Below are 16,627 nucleotides of genomic sequence, written 5' to 3' on the forward strand. Positions count from 1 at the left end.
TACTAAGAAAACCTCCCCAGTTCCTAGTCCTGTTCATATGGAGTCTCATACAGTGTAATCATTCTATAAGTCCTGGGAGTGTTATCCTGTCTCTCTGCCATGTAATGTAAACTTAATCAAAGGAAAGACTATCCCATCATATTTACAGGTCCACCTGCATTCAGGGGGAGGTGATGATACAGGGCTTATACAGGCAGACCTCATTTTATTGTGCTTTGCTGTATCACACATCTAGGATACTGTGCTTTTTTTTTTCTTACCAATTAAGATTTGTGGCAACCCTATGTTGTCAGATGATGGTTAGCACTTTTTAAGCAATAACGCATTTTTTTTAAATTAAAGGGTGTATTTGTAGGCATAATGGTATTGTACACTTAATAGACTGCAAAATGGTCTAAACATGACTTTTATATGTACTGGGAAACCAAAAAGATTGATACAACCCACTTTGTGGTGATTTTACTGTGTTGCAGTGGTCTAGAACCAAACTCATAATATCTTTGAGGTATGCAGGTACTTTAGAATCAAAATTTGCTAACCTGGTTGTTTTCATCTTACTCTAGAAGATGTCAAAGTTGCTATTTGAATATTGATTTTTTTTTTTTACATCGGCATGTAGCCAGCTATTGGATATAATAATTAACAAAGAGTGTATGGAAAAATGAGGTGGTTTTATGGGAAGTTAGGGTTTGGAGTTACTAGAACCGAGGTACAGGAATAGTTTAGATAGTCATCCATAAATCTTTGTCAGCCTCATTATTGGTCTGAAAAGGAATTTGTATCTCTATTGGGCATAGTTCAAAGGATACATGAGATTCAAACCTGAGTGTCTTCCTCTCTGAAACTTGGCAGATGTTTATAGATTTTTTTTTCTTGGTTTTTCTCTTGGAAAGTATTGTTCTTCATCTTGAGACAGCTTCCACTAAACTTCTAGGTTCTGGAAGTGAGTAACATTTTGCTCTCTCCTAATTCATATGATTCACATGGTTCAGCCTGTGTTCTGAGTAATGGTTGCTGTAGGCATAATTCTAAGATGGCCTCCAAAATTCTGTTCCCACATGTATTGTACAATCCCCTCCCCTTAAGTGTGGGTGGCACCTGTGAATATCAAATGGACTTACCCCCTTGCTAGGCAGTGTTATGTAGTAAAAGTCATGGTACCGTTGCTCAAGTGTCTGCTGCTGCTGCTGCTAAGTCGCTTCAGTTGTGTCCAACTCTGTGTGACCCCATAGACAGCAGCCCACCAGGCTCCACTGTCCCTGAGATTCTCCAGGCAAGAACACTGGAGTGGGTTGCCATTTCCTTCTCCAATGCATGAAAGTGAAAAGTGAAAGTGAAGTTGCTCAGTTGTATCTGACTCTTAGCGACCCCATGGACTGCAGCCTATCAGGCTCCTCCACCCATGGAATTTTCCAGGCAAGAGTACTGGAGTGGGGTGCCATTGCCTTCTCCGGCTCAGGTGTCTACATTGCATTAAATAAGACTCCTTCCCATAGGAACAGACTAGAGAGAGAGTCTAGTGCCAGCTTTGAAGAAGTAAACTGGCTTGTGAGAGGACCATGTGGCTAGCACCCTAGGGTGACTGCTAAGAGCTCAGGCAGCCAGCAAGAATACAAGGACATCAGTTCTATAAATGCAAGGATCTGTAAATTCTTCCAACAGCCTGGATACTTTTGAAAAGAGGACCTGGAGCTACACATGAGAATATAGCCTGGCCCAAACCTTGATTTCAGTCTAGTGAGACCCCAAGCAGAGAGCCCAGCTTCACTGGGTCAGACTTCTGATCAACGGAAACTGGTAAGTGATTGAATAGGTGTTCTCAGCTGTAGATTTCCAGTAAGTCATTACACAACAATAGAAAACTAATACAATAACAGTGATGATAATATATTTTCAGCATGGATGTGCTTTTCGTTGTGTGTGTGTGCGCGCGTGCGCGTGTGTTTGTGTGTACAAGACCATGGCAATAGCCCAGATACTTTGGCATTCTTCACATTTATGGTCCAGACAGAACATATGATTCAGCACTGAAGGATTAAAGGAATAGGTTTTAGCCTATGTTCTGTGAAGGTATTTTGTATCTGGTTTACCCACATTTGTTCTCAGCTCCCACTATGTGACTGAAATAAAACATCTAAATATTGTAGAACTAGAGAAATGACTGTGCCATTTGCTTATAACACCACCAGGAGAAACTAGTTAACCTTTAACAACTTATCTTTATTTAATTTGCACACTCCTACTTTTTTCCTTATTTTAAAAGCCAGTGTTTTTTACTGACCTACTCTAAGAGGAGGCTGCCTCTCTTCATAAGCCTAAATAACTCCAGTGTTGTACACACAACAGCCAGGAAAAGAGGCCACAGTTTTCAGAAAGATGAGCTATATTTGGGTATAGCTGTGATTCAGCTTTGACCTCAGCACATGTTTAACTAGAACTGGCCTGCCTCAATGACAGAACAAAAAGATATCTACAAGTTATAATTTGAGGTCAGTAAAGTGCTCTTTGACCAAAAATATCTTTCCTGATGACCTTGCCATCAAGTTGCATGAAAATCTAACATTATTCATTCCTTGGCCCAAGGAATGCAAGTTATAACTCACTAAGGTATCTACCAAGGACTATCCAAACTTTTAAAAAATATTTTTGATTTTTTATTATAATTCTACTACATCTCTTCATTTTAATATGTTAAGTTTTTAATTATAACATCCAAGCAGTTCGTATGGTTAGTTTTCATATAGTCTTAAGGAGGTTACAATGAAGTAAGGAATGACCAGATGAATCCCTTGGGCCAAAGGTAAAGAAGATATTGAAGACCCTCAACATGAGATAATGTATGTAAAACAGCTAGCACAGTACATGACATATAATAAGGGTTCTCAGTAAGTACTTGGCGTATAATAAGTGTGCATGCTCAGTTGTTCAGTCTTGTCTGACTCTTTGCAACCCCATGGACTGTAGCCCACCAGGCTCCTCTGTCCATGGAATTTTAGATGTTCATAGATGTAGTTAAATAAGTGAATAAGCAAACAAACAAATATACAGACATATATAAACACACATCAGTGATCCATATAAATAGAGAATCCTTAAGTATCCTTGGTATTTAGTACTTTGTCTCTTTATATTTGGATAGTTCAGTTCAAGTTCAGTTCAGTCACTCAGTCGTGTCCGACTCTTTGCGACCCCATGAATCACTGCACACCAGGCCTCCCTGTCCATCACCAACTCCCAGAGTTCACTCAAACTCATGTCCATTGAGTTGGTTATTTGGATAACCAATTTTAAAATCTAGAATTCTTGGAAAATGAATTATACATGGATCAGAAGGAAGATGGCACAGCAAAAATCTGTAACAACCAGTGCTCCACTGAGAAGGGCAATAGGAAGGAGATTTAGAAATTAAAGGTAACAAGAGGAAATCAGTTGCTTGATAGGGGAAATGGGATGTAGGAAACAGAGATGCCCCTGAAAGATAAAATTTATTTAATTTATAGCTGTGAATCTAGGGAAAAGATCTGAAATTCCCACCTATAGTCTGGTATCCCATTTAGAGAGCGGAACTAAGATGTGGTTTTGATCTGTGAGAAAATGTCAGTGCGGCTGTTAAAAATCCTGTTAAAATATGAAGTGATTTAAAAATCTTCATTTAGACGTAGGGCCACAGTAAACAAAGGGCTTGTGAAGACCAACAAAGATATGTTCAGATGACTTGATTTAAAACTGTGCTGACAGCCCAGAGACTGTGTTCCTAGCATCTCTCTTTAGATTGGTGGTCATAGGAGAGCTAATATGGTCTGACATCTGGATAGTAGCAGGATTTCAGAATCGACAAATACTGATGTGTAACTGTCTCTTCAAATCCAGGCTGTTCACTTCCAGGTTGATGAGATACAAGCTTATGACAAGCTCATCTTCCTGAAATCCATCTGTCACAGTATGAACTGTCTTCAGTACAATCTCATTTCTCTTTCTTGTAGACACATTACCAGCCTCTCAGTTTTAACTTCTCTTGCCTTTTGGATTGACTTCAGCTCACATGCATTTCCAGATAAACCCAACTTAGAAATGACCCACATCTGAAAGTGACAGCCCCTTTTTTGCAGATGCTGGTGGCTGATGGCTGTTGACTCCCCCAAATCAGAGATTTTAAAAATACATAGTCTTGGAAGAAAAAACATGGGAAACTCTTTGAAAGCAGGTACAATATAGAGATGCTGAGCTCTCAGCTAAGCAAGGCTAAGCTGTCTGTGGGGTGTGAACCTTTTTGCTGCACTTGGGTCTCACACTCTCTGTCCATCTTCTGTTTCATGACTGGGGAAGCTGGAGGTATTTGGCTTTTTGCAGACTAAGTCCAGCAGCAGTCTCTAGTCCAGTCCCAAACTTGAAACAGTTGAAGAGAGCCTGAACATTGTATTCTCACAATCAGCATCGTTACTTTTGCTGTTGGTCTTACTTAAGCCTTGTGATCTGGTTCTAATCACTTTACTCCAGTTGTAGTAGCAAAATTCTCTAACTGCCTTGGCTTATGCTTTTGTTAGTCATTTGCCGAATTTTCAGTTTTTAATATCTTCTTTCATGAATCAATCCTCTTTATAGGGGTTAAAATCTAGTCACTAAATGTCTGGCAGATAAGGTTATTTGTTAGTGGGAGAGTTCCAGTGCCACCAATCTTCTTAGACTATTAACTATCACATTTACCTTGTTGGTCTTTGATTCTTCTCAATTATTAGAGCATACCATGTTGGATTTCCCTCATTTCAGAGCTGAATTTCATAGTTTAATACAGTAATTAAGAGCATGGTCTTTGGGATAAGTCTAATTTAGGTGTGAATCCTAGTTCTGTTACTTATTTGTACTGTGCTTAATTATTTAAGTAGCCTAAACTTCACTTATGCCATATATAAACTTGTGATAATGCTATCTGCTTTATAGATTAAATAAGGAATTAAATGATGTAATGAATGTACAATTCTGATGATAGCAGTTGACACATATTAAATGCTCAAAATATTATTCTGTTTATGATTATTATTTGAAAGCTTGGGTTTATTCTGCTTACCCCTTTCCTCAGACATTTTGCCCATTTTCATCCCTTCCAACTGGTATCTGCTTTACTTCCCAGCAAAGTAACATATTTTCATGTCCCAGATATTTTCCAGTTTTTATCCTTAAAATGGGCCCTGCTAAGAGATACAATACTCAGTCCTCCAGAAAACTTCCTTCTCCCCTACTAGCTAAAATTTTTTATTACATGTCTTAATTTATTTTACTATTTTTGTTTATATGATTTTACATTTTTAGACTGCTAATGGAAATTCACTTATGTTAACAATCAGCTACCCTCAAGTTAAAAAAAAAAACACCTCTGGTCAGTCATTCATACATTAGCTCATTGTTGTGAGTAGAATAGCAATCCCCAAACCTCCAAAGATGTGCATGTTCAAGCTTTCACAATCTGTGAAAATGCTGCTTCACATGGCAAAAAAGGGACTTTTCAGATGTGATTAAATTGCAGATATTGAGATGGGGAGATTATCCAGGTAGATCCAGTCTAATCACATGAGTCCTGAAAAGCAGAGAACCGTTCCCAGGTATGGTCAGAAAGAGATGTGAGAACACAGAAAGTGGCAGAGGAATGATACATTGCCGTTGTTGACGACAGAAGAAAGGGGTCTGCAAGCCAAGGAATGGAGGTGGCTTCAGGAAGCTGGAAGAGGCAAGGAAATGGAATGTCTCCTGGACCCTCCAGAAGAAAATGTAGCCCTGCTCACCCATCGATTATATAGCCCTGTGAGATCCATATCAGACTTCCAAGCTACAGAAATAAAAGAATTAATATAACTATAGGTGACTCTTTAACCACAAAGAGTTAGGGGCACTGGCCCCTGTGAAGCTGAAAAATCCATGTATAATTTTACAGTCAGCCCTCCTTCTCACACACAGATTTAGCCAACTATTGATCATGCAGTACTATAGGGCATTTTCCAGAGTTTCTGTCTGGAAAAATCCACATGTAAGTGAACCTGCACAGTTCAAACCTGTGTTGTTCAAGGGTCAACTGTATATTTCATATGAGAGGCAATGTAAATTTGTTGTTTTAAGATACGAAGTTTTTGCTGATTTGTTATAGCAGTTATAGAAAGCTAGTAAGTACACTTAGTAAACAGGTTTCTCAAGGGCCTCAGTGGTAAAGAATCCGCCTGCCAGTGCAGGAGACACAGGTTCAATCCCTGGATTGGGAAGATTCCCTGCAGTAGGAAGTGTCAACCCACTCCAGTATTCTTGCCTGGAAAATTCATGGACAGAGGAGCCTGACGGGCTCCAGTCCTTGTGATCACAGAGTCAGACACGACTGAATGACTGAACATGCATGCTCACTTTGTGTGTTTCCCATTGAGCATTCATTCCAGTATTCATAGTACCCCATGGTGTTCTTTCTAGAGGAACCTGTTCACAATTCCAAATAATTGCCGATTTAGGCAATTCATAATCTAGTGGGATCTTTGTATGAGGATGCCCTTTGAGTCAGGCAGATGGATTTGACTTTTATCTCTGTTTACTCACAAGAGACTTGGGAAGTTTCTCATATATTCTGAGATTCTCCTCTTATTCGTACATATATCAGAAATAGTGAAGTCTGTTCTTGGCAGTTATGAGGAATAATTGAGCTAACATGATATGCTCTGATTATAGTGATTATTATATTAAAATGAATATGGAGAATTTAATCTTTTTCTTATGTATTAGGTGTTCTGGAGATTGAATGAATAAATTGTCTAGAGGCAAAATAATCCACTCATGTTTAATAATTTTATAATTCAGATCAGAATTATTCCAAAATCTATCTAAGGTAGTGTTTTTATCCAAAGAAAAAGATCACTAAAGTCACTTACAAGAAATAAAAATCCAGAAGACACTAGAAAAGTGAATATAAGATATATATGTAACCTTATAGGGAAAGATTGACTATATTCATAGTGAGGATATAATAAATGAAATTTTTGCACTGGGCTTCATTTTGAGCTTATTGTTACAGCTAGCCATTCTTAGATAGAAGTACATGAAGATATAGTACCTAATCCTGATTTTAGGATATGCAAATATGTATTCATGTCCCAACAGTAGCAGTCTTTACGGATAGCAGTGTAAGCATCACCACGGTTGGGCAACTGTTCTCTCCTTGTGAATGTTATAAATATTGAACCAAATATACACAGACAACTTCTGAATTTGCTACTCATGTGCATGTACCTATTTCCACTTAATTTTTGGATGTGATTTTATCAAGCTGGAGACTAGAGGCAGATTACTTCATCATCCTAAACATATGAAATAACGAACAACAAATATATCTTCCCATGTAAGCTCATGGCAGCTTGTTAACTCCAAACATTGACTGATGAATATGTTCCCTCCAGTTCTAATGAAAAATCAAATATGTGTATGGAAAGGAAGATGTTTACCCTAATAATGATTTCAGATGAGCATTATTTGTAGGAGAGCTAATGCTGAACCCTTAATGTCTGCCTTGATTCTTTGTTACTACCAGCTGGGTTCTGTTCATTATCTGTGACTCATCTTTTTAACTCGTGCCTGTGGAATGGAAGGAAGAAGGGGTCTGTGACATACAGCACATGCAGCTAGTCTTGCAAAGGTCCCAGCTATAATCTTCTGCTATGACCAGTTCCTAGCACTGAGGACCACAACACCTCCGAGAAGTGAGGTCTGATCAACTCATTTGTTGATTGGTTTAAGTGTCTGAAAATCCATCTGTCAAAAAATATTACTGGACACTGACCCTGTGCCAGATATTGTTTAGAACTGGACAAAAGAAATGAGTAAAAAAGTGAGGTATCTTTAAGTTTTTAGGATAGACCCACATCTTCCCAAAACATATTGCAGTACTCACAAGCAACAAATGAGGGCCATCTTGAATAGCATACACTCACTGTCCAGTATTAGAGAAACAATTCAAAGTGTTAGTTGCTCAGTTGTGTCCAGCTTTTTGCGACCCCATGGACTGAAACCCGCCAAGCTCCTCTATCCATGGACTTCTCCAGGCAAGAATACTGGAGTGGATAGCCATTCCCTTCCCTGAGGGGATCTTCCCAACCTAGGGGAGCTCCCCAGTATTGGTAAACTAAGGTCAAAGGTAAGAGCTGTAAGGTTTAACAGGACTTCGTGGGTAGGCATGATTTCTATCCAGATATTCAAATGTCTGAAAGTTGTGTTTTTGTTCTTGAGAAAACACAGTTTTATACTACTGGCACTTAAGAGTCCTAATCAGCAGAACCTTAGTGACATTTCTATTTAGTGTTTATACTGTGAAAACCTGAAATTTTTAACTGTTGCTTCAATCCACCCTCCCACCTTGAACTCATGCCTCATTCTTTTCTAAATCAGAAACTAAGTGCTTTTCTTCTATAGGAAGAAAACTTTCTGAGGTACATTTTGTGTGTGTTAGTCGCTCAGTCGTGTCTGTCTCTTTGTGACCCCATGGACTGTGGCCTGCCTGGCTCCTCTATCCATGGAATTCTCCAGGCAAAAATACTGGAGTGGGTAGCAGTTGCCTTCTCAAGGGGATCTTCCCAACCCAGGGACCAAAGTCGGATCTCCTGCATTGCAGGCAGATGCTTTACTGTCTTAACTACAAGGGAAGCCCTGGGGTACATTTTGAAATATATCAAAATTAAAAGCTATGAAAATAGAATACCTTCAGAATTTCAGAAGTCTAAAAGTTTTCAGTAACTGTAGCATTGGCGGGCTAATTAGTTCTTTGGGATTTGGAACAAAAATCCTCTTTGTTGCTCATTGCTATCCAGAGGGTCCTCGTTTTAAATATTTATGTTTATTACCAGTATTGTACACACAGTAAAAAGAAACTTTGGAATGTATAGAAAAGTAGAATTTAAAACGTTGTTTGAAAATCTGTTGTTAATTCTTTAAGTTTATAGTTTTTATACAAATGTCTCTCTATATATGATCTTTAAAAAACTTGGTATATTATATGCATTTGAAATAGTATATACAGTTTTCTTGAACACAGTTTGTTACATAGAATTCCATTGAGTAAATATACTATGGTTTACTTACCCATCTGAAGTTTATATTTTTACTAGTTTATGTAAATATAAAATTTTACTGATATAAACAAAAATGTCCACAGTTTTATGTTGTTCCGATGTCAGTGTAAAAGAATTAAGTAAGCAGATAGGTTAACAGTGTTTACCAATTGTCACAATTTCTCTAAATGGGCCCATGTTTACAGGTGAATATTTTAGACTCACCAGTGTTCCTTGGTGCTACTGTAACCTTCTCCTAGTATCCTCTGTACTTTTGCTCAAGGCAGCCTATTTGATCACCCATCTGCTGCTGCTGTTGCTGCTGCTGCTGCTAAGTCGCTTCAGTCCTGTCCGACTCTGTGTGACCCCATAGACGGCAGCCCACCAGGCTCCCCCGTCCCTGGGATTCTCCAGGCAAGAACACTGGAGTGGGTTGCCATTTCCTTCTCCAGTGCATGTAAGTGAAAAGTGAAAGTGAATTTGCTCATTCGTGTCCAACTCCTAGCGACCCAATGGACTGCAGCCTTCCAGGCTCCTCCACCATGGGATTTTCCAGGCAAGAGTAGTGGAGTGGGGTGCAATCACCCATCTAATGAATTGAAAAGCCGCTATTGCCAAAGCTAATAGTGCTTCATAATTGCTATTTGTCTTCAGTTAGTATTTGTTTCATCTGAAAGTTCTGAGTATCATCTTTGTTTTTAAGCTTTAGCAAAGCAGATTGGGACTCTGCTTTCTCAAAGACATCCACAGGAAAAAGAAATGCAAAAAGGCAAAATGGTTGTCCAAGGAGGCCTTACAAATAGCTGTGAAAAGAAGACAAGCAAAAGGCAAAAGAAAAAGGAAAGATATACCCATTTGAATGAAGAGTTCCAAAGTTTAGCAAGGAGAGGTAGGAAAGGCTTCCTCAGTGACCAGTGCAAAGAAACAAAGGAAAAAATAGAATGGGAAAGACTAAAGATCTCTTCAAGAAAATTAGAGATACCAAAGGAACATTTCATGCAAAGATGGGCTCAATAAAGGATGGAAGTGGTATGGACCTAACAGAAGCAGAAGATATTAAGAAGAGGTGGCAAGAATACACAGAAGAACTATACAAAAAAGATCTTCATGATGCAGATAACCACGATGATGTGATCACTCACCTAGAGCAGACGTCTTGGAATGTGAAGTCAAGTGGGCCTTAGAAAGCATCACTACTAACAAAGCTAGTGGAGGTGATGGAATTCCAGTTGAGCTATTTCAAATCCTCAAACATGATGCATGAAAGTGCCTCACTCAATATGCCAGCAAATTTGGAAAACTCAGCAGTGGCCACAGGACTGGAAAAGGTCAGTTTTTATTCCAATCCCAAAGAAGGGCAATGCCAAAGAATGCTCAAGCTACTGCACAATTGAACTCATCTCACACACTAGTACGGAGAAGGCAATGGCACCCCACTCCAGTACTCTCGCCTGGAAAATCCCATGGTGAGGAGCCTGGTAGGCTGCAATCCATGGGTCACGAAGAGTCGCACACGACTGAGTGACTTCACTTTCACTTTTCACTTTCATGCATTGGAGAAGGAAATGGCAACCCACTCCAGTGTTCTTGCCTGGAGAATCCCAGGGACGGGGGAGCCTGGTAGGCTGCTGTCTATGGGGTTGCACAGAGTCAGACACTACTGATGTGACTTAGCAGCAGCAGCAGCAGCAGCAGCACACGCTAATAAAGTAATGCTCAAAATTCTCCAAGCCAGGCTTCAACAGTACGTGAACTGTGAAATTCCAGATGTTCAAGCTGGTTTTAGAAAAGACAGAGGAACCAGAGATCAAATTGCCAACATCTGTTGGATCATTGAAAAAGCAAGAGAGTTCCATAAAAACATCTATTTCTGCTTAATGACTATGCCAAAGCTTTTGACTGTGTGGATCACATCAAACTGTAGAAAATTCTTAAAGAGATAGAAATACCAGACCACCTGATCTGCCTCCTGAGAAATCTGTATGCAGGTCAAAAAGTAACAGTTAGGACCAGACATGGTACAACAGACTGGTTCCAAATCAGGAAAGGAATATGTAAAGGTTGTATAGAGTCACCATGTTTATTTAGCTTATATGCAGAGTCCATCATGAGAAACACTGGGCTGGATGAAGTATAAGCTGAAATCAAGATTTCTGAGGGAAATATCAGTAACCTCAGATATGCAGATGACACCACCCTTATGACAGAAAACGAAGAAGAACTAAAGAGCTTCTTAATGAAAGTGAAAGAGGAGAGTGGAAAAAGTTGGCTTAAAACTCAACATTCAGAAAATGAAGATCATGGCATCCAGTCCCATCACTTCATGGGAAATAGATGGGGAAACATTGGAAACAGTGACAGACTTTATTTCTCTGGGCTCCAAAATCACTGCAGATGGTGATTGCAGCCATGAAATTAAAAGACGCTTGCTTCTTGGAAGAAAAGTTATGATCAACCTAGACAACATATTAAAAAGCAGAGACATTACTTTGCCAGCAAAAGTCCATCTAGTCAAAGCTATGGTTTTTCCAGTGGTCATGTATGAATGTGAGAGTTGGACTATAAAGAAAGCTGAGTGCTGAAGAATTGATGCGTATGAACTGTGGTGTTGGAGAAGACTCTTGAGAGTTCCTTGGACAGCAGGGGGATCAAACTAGTCCATCCTAAAGGAAATCAGTCCTGAATATGCATTGGAAGGATTGATGCTGAAGCTGAAACTCCAGTCCTTTGGCCACCTGATGCGAAGAACTGACTCCTTGGAAAAGATCCTAATGCTGGGAAAGATTGAAGGCGGGAGGAGAAGGGGACGACAGAGGATTAGATGGTTGTATGGCATCACCGACTCAATGAACATGAGTTTGAGTAAACTCCAGGAGTTGGTAATGGACAGGGAAGCCTAATACTACAGTCCATGGGGTCGTAAATGTTGGACAGGACTGAGGGACTGACGTCGTCATCATTGAGATTCTATGCATGGAGAATATTTCAAGTTGCTCAGAATCAAGTTATCATCCAAGTGGATTTCTAAAAGTCAATAAGTAATAGCTTATATTCTTAACATATCTTTCTAGTTTATGTCTGCTGCTGCTGCTAAGTCGCTTCAGTCGTGTCTGACTCTGTGCGACCCCATAGAGGGCAGCCTACCAGGCTCCCCTGTCCCTGGGATTCTCCAGGCAAAAACACTGGAGTGGGTTGCCATTGCCTTCTCCAATTCATGAAAGTGAAAAATGAAAGTGAAGTTGCTCATTTGTGTCCGACTCTTCGCGACCCCATGGACTGCAGCCCACCAGGCTCCTCCGTCCATGGGACTTTTCAGGCAAGAGTACTGGAGTGGGGTGCCATTGACTTCTCCGAGTTTATGTCTAGCATCTTGAAAAATATAATTTTGAATAAATTTTTATGCATGAATGAGTTGAGAATATGAAGATTTATTGAGTTGAATGTATTTTCAACTAAACATTTGTATTACAGATCAGTTAATTTATTATTTTGAGAGATCACTTTGATCATTTCCATTTATTTCCTAACTATCCAGTATGTGTAAATTACTGTTTGGTGCTGAGTATATAAAGAGGTATATAATTCATGTTCCTGTTCTCTAGGAACTTAACATTTTAAACCATCATAAACTTAAGGTGCCATTCAGTAGATGAACAATAAGCCCATTATTATTATCTATAGTAGTATGATTTCTACTAGCTGCATATATTCTCTTGTCCTAGATAGAGAACTTCAACATAAATTAATGAAATATTTTTGGAACCAGGTTAATTAATCATGCTTTGCATCCTACAAGAAACACTTAAAGGTAAAAAGCTGTATTCTTAATTATAGTTTTTTTTTTTGAGCTTCAGAAATCAAGTATCTTACTTTTAATTTTGCTTTCTCTCCATTTTAACACTTTGTGCCCCTTATGGCATCTCATGATTTCATAGTCCATATATAAAGTGAAGGCAGTTATTAAAAAGAAGTTTCTCATGACAGCACTTCACTGTTTGGCATTTGTGAGTTGATCTTGTGATTATTTTGAGTACAAATAATAAAATGATATCATAATTTATCTTCTAAGAAATTTCTTTTTCTCCATGAATACTGAAACACTCATTTAACCAATGTAGTATTACCTTATATCAGGAAATATAGAATTATTTGGAGTTATGTCAATTTCCAACCCTGTATCTAACTGCTATTATTTTAGTCAGCATAATACTTGCTAGCTATTATTTTAGTCCTACTTGGCTTCCCTAGTGGTTCAGTTGGTAAAGAATCTGCCTACAATGCAGGAGTGTCTGATTTGATCTGTGGGTAGGGGAGGTCTCCCGGAGAAGGAAATGGCAACCCACACCAGTATTCTGGCCTGCAGAATCCCATGGACAGAGGAACTGGGCAGGCTACAGTCCATGGGATCACAAAGAATCAGGCACACCTGAGCAACTTAATTTTCACTTTGATTATTTTAGTCCTACTTGAGGAAAGAATCCTACTTGAGGAAAGAATCCTACTTGAGGAAAGAATCCTACTTAATGGATTGTATGGGCTTCTCTGTGATGTTTCCTGTACTCATGATGATATTTTATAGCCCAGAATATACTGGGTGTTTCGTCATTTTAATCTAGGTTTGAAAATAAGAGTATAAAACCATAGTCTTATTTTACAGAGTTTTCAGTTTATTTGGGAGCATATGGATCTCCAAAACTCTAGCAGGAAACACGGCAGAGGAACACAGGCAATTAAAGAGAGGCATAAGGGCTTGGAGCATGAGGGAGAGACATGAACAGAGACAGAGTGGGTCTGGATGAACCATTCTCTGTGTTCCTATGGGTCTCGAGGTAATAGGTTGGTAAAGACAATAATGGGGCAGGGTAATTGACATTTGGACACCAGAAATGGACTTTGCGATAGGACCATCTGAGATTCTTGTTTTCCTGAATTCTCCCTCATGTTCTCTGTTTCAAAACGGTGAATCTAAACAAGTAGCAGTCTCTCTGGTAAGCTAGGAGTGGAGGACATTGTGATCACTGTGAAAGAACCTTGATTTATGAACAACAAAATAGACGAATGTAAAGGGGACCATAATTAGGAAAAAGATGTGCAACAAAATTGGGTCAATGAAGGAAATGTCTATCTTTCTCTCACATGCAGATGGTATGTAAGTCTGATTTAGAAATAAGATTTTCTAGTAAAAGAAAGAATGAAAGAAGAAAGCCTACTTCATATACATATATTTAAGGTAATTTAATTATGTACATTTTTGTTGTGTTGGTTCAGTTTCTCAGTCATCTCCAACTCTTTGCAACCGCAGGGACTGCAGCATGCCAGGCTTCCCTGTCCTTCACCATCTCCTGGAGCTTGCTCAAACTTATGTCCATTGAGTTGGTCATGGCATCTAATGAAAGTGAAAGTTGCTCAGTTGTGTTCAACTCTTTGTGATCCCATGGACTGTAGCCTGCCAGGCTCCTCTGTCCATGGAGTTCTCCAGGCCAGAATATTGGAGTGGGTAGGCTTTCCCTTCTCCAGGGGATCTTCCCAACCTGGGGATCAAACCCAGGTCTCCCTCATTGCAAGCGGAGTCTTTACTGCCTGAATCACTAGGGAAGCCCAAAAGTACTGGAGTGGGTAGCCTATCCCTTCTCCAGGAGATCTTCCCAACTCAGGAATTGAACCAGGGTCTCCTGTATTGCAGGCGGATTCTTCACCAGCTGAAGTACCAGGGAATCCTGGCATCTAATACACACAAAAATAAATTTCACAGAGAATATACTCCATTTTTAATTGCTGGAGAAATGTTTTTTCTTTTTTTATTTCCTTAACCCTTGGGTATGTCTTACCAAAAGGAAACAAATAACTGATTTAAACCCAGAAGTTTAGAGTTTTGCAGAATGCCTTATGTGTCTTTTGACAATACACTAAAAATATCAGTGGTTGAATTTAGGAAAATGTGAAAAGAAAAACTGTTCTGCCTTTTATTTTTCCTTAACATGAAATTAAGGTTTTTTTCCTTTGGTGATGATTTAAGCTCATTGAGCCTCCAATTTGGGTAGTTTGATCAACCCAGATTATTAGAGTGTCTCGCCATAGTGCGATTCGGCTTCAGTCTGCATAATCAAATGCGAACTGGAGAGGGTTCCACTCTTTAAATGCGATAGTTTAAACTGGGAGGAATTCATTGTATTATCTTTAATAAATAGATTGAGATGCAGTATTATAAAGGAAAAGACCACAGGCAAGAATAAACTGCTTCTGCAAAGTAATTCACTTTGTAAACATCTAGGAACGTGTTTAACAACGTAATTAGAGTTGTCTGTGAGGCCTACCAGTCCTAGGCTTGCTTTTCTCTCTCAGTCCAGCTTCTGGTCAGCATGGTCTTCAAATACAGGGGACACCATTCAAATTGTATTCTGTTTGAGTTTGAAACTTAGAAGCCATTTTGTGTGTGCATGCATGCAGACACGTGTACACACCCTTACAACCGTGCATCACATACCCTTGATGTACCTCAGATGTTAGCTACTATGATAATTAGGGGGCGTGCCGCCAGGATCTCTCTGCCAAGTGTGTCCAGAGTTTCTTTTCTGCCTCAGGGCTTCCGCTGAAGCCCTCTAAGCCTGCCCAGCACTTGTCTAAGAGTGTGTGCATGCTGACGTCCTCTGGGAACAGCTGTCAACCAGTGGGACTGGGATTGGTGGTTGCTGCCTGAATGCTCCCATCTCCATCCTTTGCAGAGACAAATCTGAGGAGCGTTATATGCATTTTTTAGAGCACTCCTGCAAAGATGGAGCCCACAGTACCTACAGTGACATCCAACTTAATAATGACTTTTAAAAAAATCAATTTTAAAAAACTTTATTTTTTGTTGGAGTACAGGTGATTTACAGTGTCTGGTTTCATGCGTACAGCAAAGTGATTCAGTTATACATATCCATGTATCTGTTCTTTTTCAAATTATTTTCCCTTTTAGGTTATTACAATATACTGAGCAGAGTTCCCTGTGCTCTACAGTTGGTCCTTGTCGGTTATCCATTTTAAATATGGCAGTGTGTACATGCTGCTGCTGCTGCTGCTGCTAAGTCACTTCAGTCGTGTCTGACTCTGTGCAACCCCCATAGACGGCAGCCCACCGGGCTCCCCCATCCCTGGGATTCTCTAGACAAGAACACTGGAGTGGGTTGCCATTTCCTTCTCCAGTGCGTGAAAGTGAAAAGTGAAAGTGAAGTCGCTCAGTCGTGTCCGACTCTTCGCAACCCCATGGACTGCAGCCTACCAGGCTCCTCATCCATGGGATTTTCCAGGCAAGAATACTGGAGTAGGGTGCCATTGCCTTCTCCAGGTATATACATGTCAGTCCCAAATTCTCTATGCCTTCCTCCACCCTCCCCTCCATAAGTAAGTAGCCATAAGTTTATTTTCTAAGTCTGTGATTCTGTTTTCTGTCTTGTAAATAAGTTCATTTGTATCATTGTTTAGATTGTGCTTATGAGTGATATCATACAATATTTGTATTTCTCTGTCTGACTTACTTCACACAGTATGACAATATCTGGGTCCATCTATGTTGCTGC

At 39.6% G+C, this 16,627-nt stretch overlaps 1 protein-coding gene across 1 annotated transcript in view; it reads left to right on the forward strand.

Moving 5' to 3' along the window:
- GPR158 (G protein-coupled receptor 158) overlaps window positions 1–16,627 on the forward strand; it is a 298,586-nt gene that overhangs the window by 148,365 nt on the left and 133,594 nt on the right. The window lies entirely within an intron of this gene.

This window comes from Budorcas taxicolor, chromosome 13, assembly GCF_023091745.1.
Source record: "Budorcas taxicolor isolate Tak-1 chromosome 13, Takin1.1, whole genome shotgun sequence".
Lineage (NCBI taxonomy): Eukaryota > Metazoa > Chordata > Mammalia > Artiodactyla > Bovidae > Budorcas > Budorcas taxicolor.